Raw genomic sequence first — 19595 nt, forward strand, 5'->3', positions numbered from 1 at the left:
CACCCTTCAATGCAGCCTACCAGTGCCCATCAATGAATGTTTTCTTGCTGCGGGAGTCGGGACACAGACACAGTCCTCCACCACTGCTGTGCCTCTGACACTATTTGTGAAGGGAGCGGCAGCTGCCTGCTAATGCTGAGACTTAGTTGCTTGCTGCAGAGAGAAGAGAGTAGGAAAACCAGTGGCCGGGCGCCCTTGGCAGCAAGGCGCCCTAGGCGGCCACCTAGTTTGCCTAGTGGTAGCACCGGCCCTGTGGATATGACCAACCTGCTGGATTTTACATGTGACTATTGCTAGCAGCTGCTATAGCCGCTAACAATAATCACTGTGTTCTCCCGGAAGGGTCCCTGCGCCCCACCCCCTCCAACCGGGAGAACACATTAGCTCCACGGGAAGGATTCCCCTGTCAACATGGTCTGTGTTTATGGGGGAATCAAGTTTTCTTTCCTGCAACCCATGTTGCAAGAGAGAAAGATGCATCATCTATGGCTGGCCTAAGGCTGCATATTTCTGGAAATTTATCAGTGAGATATCTCCACTTGAGTTTCTGGGTCTGCCCTTCTGCTTTGACCATTCTCTCTGTTGAAATTGTATATGTTTATATTAAAACAGAACTACATGTTTCAGTGAACTTTATATAGTGCGTATGGACCAAGCTGGTCAAAACTATTCCCTTCACTAACAGATAGAGCAGCTGTGAAAGCTGTATATAAACTGTATGCAGCTCAGTTAGATACAGTATGCAGTGCTGTGTCCCAGCAGCGGGACAGGAACTTCACAACAAGCTTCTGAAACAAAAACAAGTCAAGCTGAGAGCTGCTCAGCCATTCACAGGGAGCTTTGTATTAAATGAATGGATAAATACCTTCATCTGAGGCAAAGAGGCAGGTGGATGACGTCATGAAGGTGATATTTCAGAGCAATACAAATGGTAATAAATCATTAGAAAACATAACATCTTGTTGCGACAAATTCAGATGATTCTGGTAAGCCAAAATAGGAAATGGATGAAGGCATATGTATTCCTTTTTATCAAATTCATGGTGTTCTTGAATGCCCACCTGGACCACCCACCTAAATATGGATAGGTAGGCGCTCAGGACTGTAAACAGCTGTGGCAAAAATGAAATGGCTGTACCACCAGCTAACACGACTCCTTTTAGGTGAATCATGTGAAATATTCCCATCGCACAAGTCAAGGGTCCTACATGGCCCCAAAACTTTACAGTTTACTGCTGTGGTATGATAATTTTAATACATTTTTGGGCGTTATTCTGAAGATCCATGGTGTGTTGGTGATATACAGCAGTTCAGTTTACTAAATACTAGAGCTGCATGATTAATGGTTAAGAATCGAGATCATGATTCTTTCCCCCTTGCGATCTTAACAAAGCATGCAGTTCTCTGCTTGAGCCGACAGCTGACAAAAAAGCAAAACAAAAAAAAAACAGGCAGTCTGCCAAGTATACAACATTCCTCAGCCGCTGAGCTAACTATAAACATTGTAACGTTTTGTTCTTTGGATCAAAGGAATGAACTTCAGTCTGTAAATGAGAGAAGTTTAAACACGAGCCCCGGGAAAATTTGCCCCCTTCCTGACCAGGCCATTTTTTATGATACAGCACTGCATCGCTTTAACTGACAATTGCACGGTCGTGTGATGCTGTACCCAAACAAATTTTATGTCCTTTTTTCCCCACAAATATAGCTTTCTTTTGGTGGATTTTGATCACCTCTGCGATTTTAATTTTTTTGCACTATAAACAAAAAAGAGCGACAATATTTTTTACTTTTTGCTATAATAAATATCCCCCCCCAAAAAAATGTATTCTTCTACATATTTTTGGTTAAAAAAATCGCTATAAATGTATATTGATTGGTTTGCGCAAAAGTTATAGCGTCTACAAAATAGGGAATATATTTACAGCATTTTTATTATTATTATTTTTTTTTTACTAGGACTGGCGGCGATCTGCGATTTTTAGCATGACTGCCACATTACGGTGGACAGATCGGACACTTTTGACACTTTGTTGGTATCATTGACATTCATACAGCAATCAGAGCTATAAATAGCCACTGATTACTGTATAAATGTCACAGGCAGGGAAGGGGTTAACACTAGGGGGCGATCAAGGGGTTAAATGTGTTCCCTCAGTGTGTGTTCTAACTCTGGGGGGATGGGACTGACTGGTAGAGGAGACCGATCGCTGTTCCAAAATACTAGGAACACACCAAATGTCTCCACTCCCCTGACAGAACCCGGGATTTGTGTGTTTTTACACACACAGATCCCAGTTCTGTCTCTGTCAGGAGCGATCGCGGGTGCCCGGCGGACAACCTTTTTCTGACACTTGTTGGTTTCAAGTTAAAATCTGTATTTTTTGCTAGAAAATTACTTAGAAGTAGAACCCCAAACATTATATATATATATATATATATATATATATATATATATATATATATATATATATTTTTTAGCTGAGACCCTAGAAAATAAAATGGTGGTTGTTGCAATATTTTATGTTTATATTTTTCTGTCCACAGCCATCACAGAAGCGGGGCAGCCATTTCTCCACCATCTTTGGCTCCATTGCTGGCACTATCACAGGACCATCTGCCAATATCTATCTTTAAAGGGAGAAGACACTGGGACCATTGCTTTACAACTTAAACGCCTGGGCTGGGTATTAATTTTTTTATTGCACGGATTCAGTTCATGGAAAGCCCCATACAAATGATCAGATTTTCTGCAGATTTTTGTCTTCAGATTTACCAAAACCATCTAATATGAGGTCAAACCTTAGGAGTTTCAATTTGTATGCAATCAGGCAGGCCCTTGCACTACATGGTTTTGGTAAATCTTAAGACAAAAATCAGCAGAAAATCTGATGGTGTGTATAGGGCTGAAGTTTAGCGCAATCAATTTTATCGCACTTTATATGAAGGGTTAGCGCAACTTAGTATTGAAAATATTTTATGTTGCACTGTATTTCCGCTGCGGTCTTTCAATTGCAATTTTTTGGAAAAAATACACATTAATGAATTTAAAAAAAACGAAAAAGTTAGCTACATTTTTTTGTATAATGTGAAAGATGATGTTAAGCCGCGAGAATCGTGATCTTTATTCTAAGCAAAAAAAAAAAAAAATTGTGATTCTCATTTTTCCCAGAATCGTGCAGCTATACTAAATACTATTGCACAATTGTTCAGACTGCAACATTTTTCAAAAGCAAGCTAACATAAATAACGACTAAATAACTTCATCTGTCCATGCAAAGTTCACAGTTTTACCAATTTAGTCCTCAAGTGTTAATACTGCAATTCTTTTCACAAGAAATGTAAATAGCAAACATTCTTAACAGTCCTGTGAGAACTGGTAAAATCAGGAAATTCAATCCAGTATTGAATATGTAAGAATAGAAACATAGTGGCAGACACTGCGGACTGGTTTTTAAATGCGCTAGAACATGACGCTGCTTTCACTAAACAGAATGGAGTCCATTTGGTAACATGGCTCATTCTGGTAGCTGAAGCAAGCAGCTGCGTAAAAATGCACTTAAAATACTTTCACTTTCACTTTAGCTTGCCTTATCCTGTATCTCCCCATGTACTGGGGAGATTGCAGCCTTCAATCAATAGAATAAAAATATTCTAACCAAAGTGGAAAAGAAGGGAGAATTCCAGAGTTTTCAGAGCTGCTATCTGGACATTTCTAGGGAGCTTTGACATAAGAAAGGGAGCAATAAACAACAGCTAATGTTTGATAGGATAGCAAGAGGAATAGAATAGTTTACAGAATTCTAAAGGAGAAGAAGGGCCAAAGCTCTTTTGGCTCTTCTTCTCCTATGGATTACAGGAGTGCTAAAGCCTGCTGTTGGCTGATGTCAGTGAGCTGCTCCAGGATCTGGAGAGATCCTGACTTTAAAGTTGGGATCTACCCAGATTCCCGAGCGGCAGCTCGCCCGGCCTCCTGGTGAGCCGCTCAGAGGCTGAGCAAGCCTCTCTGACCCCCTCCACAGAGCCAACTCTTTAGTAAGCGTTGGAGAAGCAGAGCAGAGAGTCACTGACTCTGCTTCCTGAAGACCGAGAACCCAGTGATCAGTGGTCTTTGATGGCTCGGTTCTCAGTCTACAGCAGGGGTCTCAAGCTGGCAGCCCACCAGCTGTTGCAAAACTACAAGTCCCATGAGGCATTGCAAGGCTGATAGTTACAAGCATGACTCCCACGGGCAGAGGCATGATGGGACTTGTAGTTTCACAACAGCTGGAGGGCTACCAGTTTGAGACCCCTGGTCTAAAGCCTCGTACACACGACCGGATTTTCGGATCACCGTTCGTCCATTTTCTGTTTCATGCTAGTCTCATATCGAAAGAGTGGAGGTTACTCACCATCCGAAAATTCTCGTACGACAGAATGCAACTTCAGAAGTATTGTGCTGACTATTTTTTTATGTATTCTTTCATTTCTAAACATGCGTAGTCTCGATTTTTTGCAGACAAAAACGTATTAAACGAAAACTAATTAAACAAAAATCGGACGTTGAGTTCACGTACGACAAAAATTTTATAGTCTGCACATCCAGCTTTTGTCAGACGAAAATCTGGAATCAGCTGTCGAAAGCACCATACTAACGATTTGAAAATCGGCAGATCGTTCGTCGGACGAAATTTTTCTTTTGATTTTCTTATCGCGTATACGGGTCTTTAGAGGTGGCAGGGGACAGATGCCACATTAGACTGATGCTGCATCCACCTAGGTGAATATGTACTGTATAATTTGTATTTTTTTATTCCCGAACCTTTTATTTTTTTAATTTATATCATTCTTCAAGTACTAAACTATTCATCTTCTTGTTATGATACACACTCACTTGCAAATGACCTTGTTCCCATTGAAAGAAGAGGACTGTTAGTATGACTTTGCATTGATTTCATATCTGGTATTACATCTATCTGAAAATCATTCCAAAATATGTTATATCCTGAGCATAGAGCTATTCTAAAAAACAATGAAACCAACCGATGAGCTAATAATCGTATTCAGCAAACACTAAACCCAGAATGTAAAAGCATATCTATGGTCAAAATATAAAAATCACATAATACCCTTCCATGTTGATTTCAATTACTTATAGCCTACTCCTATTAATATGAACAAGCTTGAAGTTTGTAAACTTACTTTGTAAAGATCTCTACATAATTTACATTCTTGAATCCTGTGACACATAGTCACAGATTTCACAGAGCCTGTTTTCTGTACTACTGCGATGCTGATAGGAGGCGTTTCAGGAGGCAGAGTCAGTACAGGAATCACTGCTTGCAGGCAGCAAGGTACCTTGGGATTTGTAGTCCTTTAAAAAATGAAAGTAAACAGCAAAGGAGAAGCTGCAAAGTATGCAGGGAATCCAGGGAGTTGTGGAAAATGATGGCCAGCAGACAGGCAGCACTCACAACATGAAAGGAGATATTTAAAGTAAGCATATATTGGATTGTCAAATATAACTATTGGTTGTAATGTTATTACAATTGTTGATGTTATATAATTATATGATATATGGTGACCAAAGAAATAATTACTTTCAATTCACCTGTGAGTTTCACATAATTCAGTGCATCTAGACAGCATGGAACACGTTTACAAGGGGTATGCTTTCTGGATGCTACTCTGCAGTGGAATGTTTTCTCTCATATTCTTTTTAGTTCCTGTGTCAATTCCATTTATAGCAGGTTTGACTATGACAGATGACTCATAAATATTTCGATACTGGCGTTTTTTCTTTACATTAGGCTTTTCTTGTACATGAGAGACAGAGAATAGCTTTCAGTTCTCAGGTCACCAGGCTGTCGACAATATGAACTGGGGGGTATTGGTGAACTACAGCAATGTCAGGATCTGAAAAATGTACTGAGCAGGTAGGCTGTGCACTCTGCTTTTTAAGATATAATTTACATTTTTGGCTAAATTATACCTTTTTCATTTTTCAGATCCTGACATTGCTGTAGTTCACCAGTACCTCCCAGTTCATATATATATATATCTATATATATATCTATATATATATCTATATATATATATATATATATATATATATCTATATATATATATATATATCTATATATATATATCTATATATATATATATATATCTATATATATATAGATATATATATATATATATATCTATATATATATAGATATATATATATTTTTAAATTCTCATTTGCAGCTGCATAAGCATGCAATGCCTGAAATGGAAAGCTCATTATTTAAAAACCATAAGGTTATTACCGTATATACTCGAGTATAAGCCGAGATTTTCAGCCTCTTTTTTGAGGCTGAAAGTGCCCCCTCGGCTTATACTCGAGTCACCGCTGTCTGACTGCTCGATCAGCGTATCGAGCAGACAGACGGCGGACATTAAAATTCAAAAGCCGCGCCTCCTTCTCCGCCTCCGCCTGTGATAGGCGGAACACTGAATTTCCCAGCAGTCAGTGTTCTGCCTATCACGGACATCCGTTCATTCTCATACTACGGACGAGTATGAGAGGATGTCCGTGATAGGCGGAACACAGGCTGCTGGGAAATTGAGTGTTCCGCCTATCACAGGCGGAGGACGGAGGCGCAGCTTTTGAATCGTAGAATGGCCGCCGAGAAGAGCGGCGATCCATCGGCACGACACGGGACGGAGGAGGCACGGGACAGAGGAGGCACGGGACACCGGAAGGCACGGGACAGAGGAGGCACGGGACAGAGGAGGCTCGGGACGACGGCGGCTCGGGACGGAGGCTTGGGACACAGGTAGGCTGGACACACACACAAGGCTGCACGGACACACACACACACACACACACACACACACACACACACACACACACACACACACACACACACACACACAGGGATGGATGGATGGATGGATGGATACACACACACACACACACACACAGGGATGGATGGATGGATGAATACACACACACACACACACACACACACACACAGGGATGGATGGATACACACACAGGGATGGATGGACGGACACACAGGGATGGATGGATGGATGGATGGATGGACACACACACAGGGATGGATGGACGGACACACACACAGGGATGGACGGACACACAGGGATGGACAGCCATGTCTCACCCTCGGCTTATACACGAGTCAATAAGTTTTCCAGTTTTTTGGGGGTAAATTGGGGGCCTCGGCTTATATTCGGGTCGGCCTATACTCGAGTATATACGGTACTTGCTAGTTACCTGCCCAGCTGTCTTCTCTGGTAAAGTTTTGTCTGAATACCGAACTAAAGATGCTGACTGTTTTAAAGGATACTGTAAGTTCACCTTTTGTAACATGTTAAAAGTTACACCCGTATTCATGGTGTAAAATTTTACAATTGCACCGGCCTCCACCTCCCCGAGTCCCTGTTTTGACAGCAAGCAGGGGATCTTCTCCCCCCGCTTGCTACCACTATCTGAACCACGTCCCACCACCCACCCAGTACATTATCCATTCACAGTGTTCTGTGAATGTGAAAACTACAAGTCCTGCCAGCCTGTGCGATTGTCCGCTTGTATTTTTCAGTGAACTACCACAATGCTGTTGAACGCCCTGGTAGTTCATTCTCTCTTCCTGTCAGTGTGTAACTGCGTGCCTTTATGAGGTACGAGCAGACAGATACACTGAAAATGCATTTATTTGCTTTTCTTCAAAAGGGGAACTTATCCTTTAACCACACCTGATACTTCTCAAAATGACCCTGTCAGGCTTTAAAAAAAAAGAGGCAAAAAAAAAGTGTTAACATACTTACCTCTCTGGCAGCTTGTGTCCCCCATGGTTTTAGTGCTGCAGTCTTCCCAGTATCTTCAGCATTTGACATTTCCAGGAATGCCCCTAGCTGCCCCATAGTTTCTTCCTTCAACCAGGTGAAATAGAGTTTGGAGAAAGGAACCAATGGCAACCCCAGGGGACACAGGCATCTAAAAGTGTGGAATATTGAAGAGACTCGTAGAGGTTGCAGCACAGGATTGGAGGAGTGGTACAAGACATGCGCCACATGAGAGGTAAGTATATTGCCTTTTCCTTTGCAGGGAACATCTCTTGCTGGTATACTTTAAAAAGTAAATCCAGGGTCAACATAGGCCAAGTCTGAAAAGTGGGCACTGCATGAAACCTGGAAAAAGAGGTATGGAAAGGCTTTTAAGAGCCCCATATTCTTTAAATACAGAGCTTGTGTTTCAGAACAATAATATGTACTGTAGTTTTTCAGCTGCACAATCACAAAGCTCAAAGAATTAGAAACAGAGTAAGCCCTTGTACACACGGTCGGAGATTCCGACAACCAAATCCGGCAGATTTTGTCCGATGGATCTTGTCTGAAACTGTTGCATACACACAGTCTGACAAAATTGTCGGAAAATCCGATCGTTCGGAACGTGATGACGTAATTTCGTTACGATGGTACTACGTTCAGGCTAGTAGCCAATAGCTTTGATGTAGGAATTTGATCATAGCATGCGTGGCACTTTGTCCGATCGGAATTCTCTACACATGATCGGAGTATGTCCGTTCGGAACATTTTGTCGGAAAATATTTCCGGCAAGTTGGAAAATTTGGTCCGACGGAAACAGTCCGATGCAGACCACACACAGTCGGAATATCCGACAAAACGCTCCGATCGGACACATTCCGTCAGAATCTCCGATCGTGTGTACAAGGGCTTAGAATGTCCAGCAATACAAGAAACAGCTTGCCACTAAGGACCATGCAGTTCCTCCTGCCTTAGCAGGTGCAAGCCATAGACTTCTCAATGCAGTGGTAGGCATAGCCACCAATGGACCACTGTACACAAAAAATGTTTGGGCCCCACATTCAACTACTACTCAAAAAATAAACTTTTATTCACTGGTTATAGGTTAGATGATAAGATCCTGAAGAACACCATCACTTCCAGTCCAGTTGGTGTCAAGAGGAAATAAGAAGTATTTTACACGTCTCAGTGCAAAATAAATTATCTGCTTGCTGCCCAGCACTTCTAGGATACTAGAACCTGCCTTGCCCTATAAATAAGCAATTTATATTCTACATGATGCCGGATGGATTTCAAAATTTGCTCGAACTATATCTAGACTAAATGGTCCCCTTACTACTAGAGGGTCCCTGTGCAACTGCACATTATATACAAACGATTTGTCTATCTCTGCCTGAGTGCAACTGAAGACCAAAACTGGAACAACACTAGGACAGCACTCTGGAAAGATAGGTTATTTGAATAGGAAGGTCTGAACACCGCCTACATGCGTCAAACCTAGGTGTCGTTACTCATAGTAAGCGCTCCTAGTACTTAGTAACATCTGTAAAAAAAAACAGGGTTCTGAAGAACAAAGCTAGTTGTTTGCGCATCTGATAGTTTGATGTTAAAATATGAATATGGAATTCATTTTAATCAGAGACTTCCTTCCAGTATACCGGCCTGCCCCGCTTCTCTTTGATCTAGACTTGGATGTCCATAACATCTACAACAGTGAACAGCATCTTAATCCAATTTGTCAACAATTTAGCATTACCTAAAATGAAAAAATTCAAACAAATTTTAAAGCACTCTAAACAAAGCTGTGAAAAATGTATTACTCACAGGGATTCCATTGGCTTTTTTCCTTGCCTCTTTTTTTCATAGATAGCTGTAAATATCCATAAGAGGTTGTGATGTGACATAGCTTCTATTGTTAAGCATGGAGGGTAGTTTGCTTATATGCAATGAAACTGGCTGTAACTTTCCCACACAGTTGTATAGACAGGTTGCTTCATCTCACTGGAGATGTAGGCCAGCACCGTCCATGCCTATAAGACTTTATGATTTTAATAGATTTGCACTTTGATAATAGAGGCATTCCATGTATTACTCTTTTACTAATATTATGTAGGTATGTCAGTTGGTTTCTATTAGATTATGGAAGAAAAACAAATTTTAAAAAATATTCTCTGCTTAAAAAGTGGCAAAACCTCCATGTAGTTTTGCGGCATTGCTATGCAAATCATTTTTCAACTTATACCTAAACTGAGTCACTACTTTCAGAACCAGCTCTGACAAGCGTTGTTTTGGGCTGCACATTCCTCTTTTCCCAAAAAGTAGATGGATTATGTAACCAGGAATCCATGAATTTCCAGCAGATTTCCATAGGCAGATCTCCAACACAAGCATTCGATAGGTGTTAGTGGTCACAAAGAAAACTTGCAGGTGATGTCTGTAAGACCGCGTATGCCTTTTTAGAAGTATTCCTACTGTGTTAACAGCGTCAAGGGTACCTCTAAACAGCAATGGGGTTGATTTACTAAAATTAGAGAGTGACAAATCTGGTGCAACTGTGCATAGAAACCAATCAATTTCCAGGTTTTTTTGTCAAAGCTTAATTGAAGGAGCTGAAGTTAGAAGCTGATTGTCTACCATGCACAGCTGCACCAGATTTTGCACTCTCCAGTTTTAGTAAATCAGCTCTAATGCATCAGAAGCACAGTCATCTGCAATTTTGACAACTTCCATTTGTAATAGCGTAGCTGTAATGTAATGATCCAGATTACTTGGTGTTTGTCTCCATTTTTGCAGCTGGCACAACAATGCTCAGAAGCAGTTTGTAGCACTCTTCAATGAGAAATACCTAAGAGATATCAGAATGCTTGCATCTATAAACAGTTCTGTGATATGTTCATGTCATTGGCTGGCTTCTTTTATGCGATATTAGTTGTAGAAATGAAACTGAGGTCTGGAGGGATCTAAGGCGTCAAAGTATTTCAAACAGCTGTACTTTGTCCAGCTTTCTGGCCTGCTGTGGAACATAGTATATGTATTTGTAAAATGTTTAATAAAAAATAAGCCCAATGTTCTTCATAACGTGTCCATTGTTCTTTGTTTTCTAAAAAGTGTTATTGAGCCCCCGACTACACTGTAAAGTCGATCATGTGCTTTGGAATGCAGGTGCCTCCCTTTAGGTTTCTCTTGCTCGACACAGGCCCAGAGATGCCATGTGCTGCACATCCATGCACAGTATGGTTCAGCAGTCTCCTCGCAGGAAATTTCCTTTCACACAAACAGATGTAGAGAACCAGACAGCATACTCTGCTTTATTAGAAGCACCACGAGCAGTGTGATATAGGCGATGCAAAAATAATCTCCAGGTCTGTATTTGTTATGTGTCTTTTCATTGTATTCCATTGGTCTTTTCTCTGTTGCGAACACTTAGCCCACAGATGTACTTGTACCAGTCCAATATTTTCCACTTATATGGCAAAGCATAAAATATCCGTTCATATTTGATTTCCAAGCCAAAGGACTCGAAGGATCCAGAGTTGTCGCATGTTGATGTTATTGAAATGTTAATGGATGGCCATTTATTGCTGGATGCATGTAAGAAATGCATACTTTTCCCTCCTCTCCAATTACTTCCTAGGAGCAGGCACGAAACGTATGAAGCACGCTGGTCTGTCCTCTTCTGTTTCCTGATCTCCTGATACTGTGTCAGAGGAAGGTGGGGCCACACAGTTCTGGTCTTCAGTTGTTTCCAATCCACAAAGAAAGGAAAGGATGACCTGCACAGCAGAAGAAGGGGGTACATGGGGAAACTGCAGAGAAAGGAAGGACTGAGGAGTAAGCTGAAATATTGCAGTTAAGAGGAAATGAGGTTGCAATGGCTAAAAAAAAAAAGAAAAAAGGTGAACAGCAGCATTTCCATTTTGCAGTGCTCTTTCTCCATAAGCTAGCATTGCAGCACCCAGAAAATGGCTGGAGGTGAAAACACTGTTTGTAAGTGAGTTATTTTTAGGCTGGAGAGCAGAGACGGTGGGACTGCAGAGTAGGCAGAGAGGGAGTAATGAAGTGAAAGAGCTGAGCTGGAAGGGGAGGAGTGGCTTTACTGTAGAGAAGGAGGAACACAAAGGAGGGGCTGCACTACAAAATGGACAAACACATGTGAAGGTCTGGTGTAGAAGCAAAATACTGGCCCAAATAGATCAAAACATGGACTATGTTTACTTCCCTAACATTGAAACAGTGTTCTTTGCATAAAGGACAACAACAAAAAGCTGTGTGGATCAAATGCTCATCCATCTGTGCCCATTCTTCAGCTACCAACAATTCAACGGGCCATGGTGGTTGATTGAACATTTACTGTAAAAGAAAGTTGTTGGCTTGGATTTACACATTAACCCACAAACTCTGTAAGATGTATTGCATCATACTATTTCAATCCAGTTTGTTTTGATTTCTTGCACTTTGAGGCCTTAACAACCAATCACACGCTTTCTTTCATCATTGATCCATAATGGATCCATAATGAGGCCAGATTATTCCTTGGTTTGGTTGTCATGCAAATTTGCGCTTTAATGCATTTAATAAAGCACTTACTTTGTGTGTAGTGGCTGTATTAAACATACTTTTTTTTTAAATCCGTTAATGTTGTATTGGATACTAGATGATTATAAAGTACATATGTGTCGTTTACTGTTTATGCAACATATGTGCCATAGCAGTTATGATCACATTATAATGTAACACGTTGACTGTTGAAAGCACCTTGGCTATCGAAGGGTTGCTGCCATTTCACTTGTTTACCAATGGGCAGAAATGCTTGAGATTTCTAAGAGATATATCTGTTTACAGCCATGGATTGCTCACAGTGCCGAACAGCAGCTTGTGTGATTCGTGTGGCAGAGACTATACTGCAGCATATACACACACACACACACACACACACGCCGTGTTTTTCAACCTACAAGACAGCAGTATTCATGAGAGCTAAAACTCTCCTCTAGTGACATGCAGTAGCGAAGGGGAAAGACTCCTCCCTGTCACTGGAGAGAGCTTCAGCTCTCACTGTAACTCTTCCAGTGAATTCGGATGTCTTAGTTCTTGCCTACAAACATTTCTTTTATCAGTCATAGAACAGCAGAGCAACAGTGCCGCTGACGTCATCAACGTCTATGATTTTTCCATAGACAATAACATTAACAGGCAACAATAAAATATTATATGTACAGTGCCTTGAAAAAATATTCACACCCCCTGAAATCGTCCACAATTTGTCACGTTACAACCAAAAGCGTAAATGTATTTTATTGGAATTTTATGCAAAAGTGGCACATAATTGTGAAGTGGAAGGAAAATGATAAAATGGTTTTCAATATTTTTTTTTTACAAATATATACCTGAAAAGCGTGGTGTGCAGTTGTATTCAGCCCCCTTTACTCTGTTACCCTTAACTAAAATCTAGTGGAACCAATTGCCTTCAGAAGTCACCTGAATAGTAAATAGAGTCCACTTGTGTGTAATTTCATCTCAGTATAAATACAGCTGTTCTGGGAAGCCCTCAGTGTTTTTTTAAGAGAACCTTAGTGAACAAATAGCATTATGAAGGCCAAGGAACACACCAGACAGATCAGGGATAAAATTGTGGAGAAGTCTAAGTCAGGGTTAGGTTAGAAAATAATATCCCAAGCTTTGAACATCTCACTGTTCCAGGGGCGAACTGACCATTTGGCCACTCGGGCACTGCCCGAGGGCCCCGGGCCACTAGGGGGCCCCATCAGGGTTGCCAGCCTCAGTAAAACCAGGGATAGTATATAAAAATCTGTGTTTTGTTTACATCTGTCTCTGAAATGTCCCGACATCCTTTTGGTCTAAAAATCCCAAGATTATAGCTGCCCCACCTCTCCAGTACCCTCTCAGCCAATAGAAACATGTCTGTATATACTGTGTGATTGTATACTGTGTGTGTGTGTGTGTTTGTGTATACTGTGTGGCCCCATAATCTCTGATAGCCTGGGGGCCCCATAATCTCCTATTGCCCGGGGGTCCCATAAGTTATCAGACTGCCCCTGCACTGTTCAATCCATTATCCAAAAATGAAAAGAGTATGGCACAACTGCAAACCCACCAAGACACCGCCGTCCACCTAAACTGACAGGCCAGGCAAGGAGAACATTAATCAGAGAAGCAGCCATGGTAACTCTGGAGGAGCTGCAGAGATCCACAGCTCAGGTGGGAGAATCTGTCCACAAGACAACTATTGTGTTTTACTTCAAATTACATTTTGGGAGTAGGCAATTACATTTAAAGAAATACAATGTAAAATTGTCAAGGGACACCAACGTAGCTGTATTTTTTATCTTAAAAACTACGGGATAATAGTATTGTGGTAACTTGCCCAAAAAAAATTAACTCCATCAGTATCACGAGCAAAGCAGCTTCATTATTATCCCATTAAAGAAGAAGAGAATGTGCGCTGTATTTCGAGATTTCATAATTTGCCACGTCAGGAATGTTAATTCTCCATTACGAACACTAGTTTACAAGATCTACAGCTTCTGGCTCATCCTTGCTTCCGAGCATGCGTGTTTGTACTTTGGACTTTTGTCCGACGGACTTGTGTACACATGCTTGGAAAATACGACAACAGACATTTGCCCCCGGAAAATTCTAAAACGTGCCATCCAACATTTGTCTACGGAAAATCCAACAATTGTCCGATGAGCGTACAAGCGGTCGGATTTTCATCACATATTTCCCGTCTGAAAATCAGATCGTGTGTATGCGACTTTTGTCATGTGCTCCATAAATCTGGTCTTTTTGGAAGAGTGGCAAAGCCATTGTTGAAAGAAAGCTATAAGAAGTCCCCTTTGCAGTTTGCGAGAAGCCATGTGGGGGACAACGCAAACATGTGGAAGAAGGTGATCTGGTCAGAGGAGACTAAAATGTAACTTTTTGGCCTAAAAGCAAAACGCTATGTGTGGGAGAAAACTAACACTGCACATCACACTGAACACACCATCCCCACCGTGAAACATGGTGGTGCCAGCATCATGTTCTGGGGATGCTTTTCTTCAACAGGGACAGGGAAGCTGGTCAGAGTTGATGGGAAGATGGATGGAGCCAAATGCAGAGCAATCTTAGAAGAAAACCTGTTATGCCGTGTACACACGGCTGGACTTTTCAACAGCAAAGGTCTGACGGAACGAATCCGTCGGACAATTAGACCGTGTGTGGGCTTCATCTGACCTTTGCTGTTGAAAAATCAGACAGACTTTAGATTTAGAACATGTTTCAAATCTTTCCGACGGACTCCAGTCCGGTCAAAAAATCAGTTTGTCTGTATGCTAGTCCGACGGACGAAAACTGATGCTAGGGCAGCTATTGGCTACTGGCTATGAACTTCCTTATTCTAGTCCGGTCGTACGTCATCACGGTCGAATCCATCGGATTTGGTGTGATTGTGTGTAGACAAGTCCGATTCGACGGAAGTCCATCGAAACTCTGTCGAAACTCCGTAGAAAAGTCAGACGGAATTCAGTCCATCGAAAAGTCCGGTCGTGTGTATACGGCATTAGAGTCTGCAAAAGATTTGAGACTGGGGCGAAGGTTCACCTTCCAGCAGGACAATGACCCAGAGCCAGAGCTACAATTGAATGGTTTTGATCAAAGCATATTCATGTGTTAGCCCTTGTACACACGGTCCGACTGTGTGTGGGCTCCATCGGACTGTTTCAATCGGAATATCCAACGGACAAAGTTTTAGAGCTGGGCTATAAAACTTTCCAACAACATGATCTGATCGGACTTTTATCATTTTCCTTCCAATTCACAGTTATGTGCCACTTTGTGTTGGTCTATCACATAAAATCCCAATAAAATACATTTATGTATTTTTTTGTAACGTGACAAAACGTGTAGAATTTCAAGGGGTATGTATACTAGGGAAAATAGTGTATCAACCCCAAATTCATACTGTGTAACCACAGCATCCGTGTTAAAATAATTATTTGTTAAGTTATTGCTATTGTTTTTTTTCCTTAGTGGATTTGTAGATAAATTAAAATATACCATGATGCATATTTGTAATAAAGGAAACCTGTGAAACATGTTGAAAGAAATATGGGTCTTCCATTGCTGATAATCTTCCCAAAGTATTTGTTGCCTGGCTGATCTAATCTCAATGGCTTTATTGCTTTTTAATCACTGACCTGGAAAATTGAAAGTTTATGAATCCACTGAAGTCAGAGAAAATTCTGAATTACATTTGTGCATACTGGTCCTTGATCAGTGTCTGGAGTTGAAACCACTAAATCAGCATAACAACCAGACAGCTACCAATTTCAGGAGATAGTGGTTTTCAGCTCAAATTTCCTTTCCTTTCGTGAAAGCACAGGTATTTTATTTACCTATACCCTTGACCTAAAGTAACCCCCCTCCCCCACACTTGAACACCACTTCCCCGGCCTGTGAGACACTTCAAACCCCCAGCCAATATTCTGCATGCCTCTTGCTTAGCCTTCTCAGTCAATTCCCATACACTTCTATACTTTCTACTAAGCATCAACTGATTTTTGAAATAGTCCCAAAAAGTCCACTTGGTTTAGAACACCCAGCCAGGGAAAAGGACAATTCTGGCTGGGTGTTCTAAATAATCCTTCAGGCTACGGCCAATAATATTCAGGTACACCTACATCTAGGGTGGAGAGTTGGGGTTTCTAGTAAAGTGGATGTAAAGCCTTATGGCTTCTCACCTTAATGCATTCTATGCATTAAGGTGAAAAGCCTTCTGTGCTGCAGCTCCTCCCCAGACCCCCCCTTTTTCTCAGCCTGATCCGATCCAGCGATGTCCTGATTGGACAGATTGACATCAGCAGGAGACATTGGCTCCCGCTGCTGTCAATCAAAAGCTGTGACACTGGAGTCGGGCGGGGGCGAATTCGAATGGACGCAGCAGCGGCACTCGGGAGCAAGCACACACCGGTGCCCCCAGGGAAATCGGGTTTCTGTGGGGGCACCTGATGAAGAGGAGGAGCCTGGAGCAACAGAGGGGGACCCCAGAAGAAGAGAATCGGGCTGCTCTGTGAAAAACCATTGCACAAAGCAGATAAGTATAGGCATGTTCTTCCTCCAGTCTTCTTCTTCCTCCTCTGCCGGTCCCACCACTGACTCACTGAAAATCAAAAAACAACCCTCCTCTGACACTACGGCCCGCCGATGTGACATCAATCATGCTTGGGTGGGGAAGTCACAAGGGGCTGGTCTCTGAATAACATCATCCGCCCCATCGCATCATTGGAATAGGTTCTTTTTTTAAATCTTCAGCGGGAATGGCGACGGAAGAAGAAGACTGGAGGACTAAGCAGGGGAAGAAGAAGCTGGAGAAAGATGGAGAAAGATGGAGAAGACCAGAGGAAGATGGAGAAGACCGGAGGTAAAAGCGGGGAAGAAGACATTTTTAATAAAGGAATTGTCAAAAACTTGCTATTGTCTTTTGTGACATTACACTACTTTTTTGGGTGAATGGGTAGGGGTACGATGTACCCCATATTCATTCACATGGGGGGATCTGGGGGCTCCCTTGGTAAAGGGGGCTTCTAGACTCCGATAAGCCCCCCCCCGCCCACAGACCCCGACAACCACAGCCTAGGGTTGTCGGGAAGAGGCCCTTGTCCCCATCAACATAGGGACAAGGTGCTTTAGGGTGGACCCCAAAGCACCCTCCCCATGTTGAGGGCATGTAGCCTGGTATGGTTCAGGAGGCGGCACTCGCTCGACCCTCCCTTCCTATCCTCCAGTCTGCTTGCTCAGATAAGTGTCTGTAATGGATTTTGGGGGGCCCCTACGTCAATTTTTTCCTTGATTTTTCATCTATATTGCCGGGAGCTGGCAATACATTACAGCTGCAAGTATAAGTTTAAGCAAGTTTAAATTACATTTTTTTCCTTTAGAAATTTAATTTTGCTGCAGCAATGTTCCACACATCGGCCAGATGCGCTACTTTATATGCAGACTAAGGGGCCCCCCAGGCAGGATATTTAACCACTTCCTGACCACCAGTAAAATTGCGGCAGGTTGGCTCCCCTGGGAGAGCCGTCATAGCTGTACTTCGGCTCTTTAAAATTCTGTAGCAGGAGCATGCCCACAGCGTGTCCCGGAGCTGATGCGCATACCCAGCGGGCTCGATGACCGAAACCGGGATCTGTGTGTAAAAAATCGCAGATCACAGCCATTACTAGTAAAAAAATAAATAAATAAATAAAAATGCCATAAATCTATCCCCTATTTTGTAGACGCTATAACTTTTGCGCAAACCAATCGATATACACGTATTGCGTTTTTTTAACCAAAAATATGTAGAAGAATTCATATTGGCCTAAACTGATGAAGAAATTTGTTTTTTGGATATTTATTATACCAAAAAATACAATATTGTGTTTTTTTCAAAATTGTCGCTCTTTTTTTGTTTATAGCGCAAAAAATAAAAACCGCAGAGGTGATCAAATACCACCAAAAGAAAGCTCTATTTGTAGGGAAAAAAGGACATAAATTTTGTTTGGGTACCAACCGTGCAATTGTCAGTTAAAGCAACGCAGTGCCACATCGCAAAAAAAAGGCCTGGTCAGGAAGGGGACAAATCCTTCCAGGGTTGAAGTTGTTAAAGGAATTTTTCATTTTTATTGTTTCACTTTAAGCATTATTAAAATCACTGCTACTGAAAAAAAACTTTTTATTTTTTTTATTTTTTATTGATATATGATATATGTTCCCCAAACTGCTATTACACATTCAGTCTATGCTTTTACAATGTTTTAATGGTATTTTAATAAAATTCAGTTTTTTGTATTTAGTCAGTGCCTATAAAGTCCATATGCACGTTTTTTATTTACCTATTTTTGATAATGAATGAGATGTTGGCATTCTTCTTTCAGTTTCAAGACACACCTGGTTGTCTATACTTTGAGTTTCAACCAATTGACTAACAGGTGGATGGGACTAACAGAGGGAATGCCAATTGGTTCAAAGTTCAAACTCAAACATTAGCAAAATCATGCCACAAAGCAACACTTTAGCCAAAATAAAAATTGAACACTAACATGCAATACTGTATAACCTATTTACCCTGGGCTTCTCTTTATCCTGATAACGATAATAGTGCTCCAACAGCTGCGCTTTCAATGACACACAAATATCCATCAAAGTTAGCACTCACCAGAAGCATCAGACCCATATTTCTTAAGGTCTATAAATGCATGTGTTACAACCTCCCAATCAGCAGTTCTCCAGGTAATTGCCTGGAGCAATAGCAACCACCCCATGCTGGTCATACATACATGAAGTTGTATTGTAAGTGTTGATTTCTAAGCTGTTTTCTCTCTCACCTTTAAAATAACTCTGTCCTCCTATTCACAGGAGCGTAACTACAAGATTTTGTCGAGATGGTATCGATTCCCGGTCCTATTAAACAAAATCAATACAGCCATATCTGATTTATGTTGGAGATGCTGTAAATCGAGAGGCCCATTATTACCCTTATAATGGTCTTGCCCAAATATAAAATCATTTTGGCTGGATATATTTAAATTAAGTCATGTGATTATTGTCGAAAACTGGCAGCAGACCCCGGAATCAGCGCTTTTTTTTCTGATTCCTGGATCATTTAAATCAATTAAAAAGGGATTGTTGAAATCCTCAATAACACCAACAATACGGGCATGGGTACTAGAGATTAATCACATAATGGGGATGGAAGAGCTAGTAGCTATAGCAAATAATAATGACCAAAATTTTAGGGA

The 19595-nt window shown here is 41.4% G+C and overlaps 1 protein-coding gene across 1 annotated transcript in view; it reads right to left on the reverse strand.

The window, feature by feature from the left end:
• ZNF292 (zinc finger protein 292) overlaps nucleotides 1–11873 on the reverse strand; it is a 125079-nt gene extending 113206 nt beyond the window's left edge. Inside the window, exon 1 of the mRNA XM_077487287.1 lies at nucleotides 9637–11873. The gene's annotated coding sequence lies outside the window, so the exon portion shown is untranslated. The remainder of the gene's footprint in view (nucleotides 1–9636) is intronic.
• Nucleotides 11874–19595: the final 7722 nt, after the last annotated feature.

This window comes from Lithobates pipiens, unplaced genomic scaffold (assembly GCF_037356315.1).
Source record: "Lithobates pipiens isolate NorthernLeopardFrog02 unplaced genomic scaffold, aLitPip1_a1.2 Scaffold_18, whole genome shotgun sequence".
Lineage (NCBI taxonomy): Eukaryota > Metazoa > Chordata > Amphibia > Anura > Ranidae > Lithobates > Lithobates pipiens.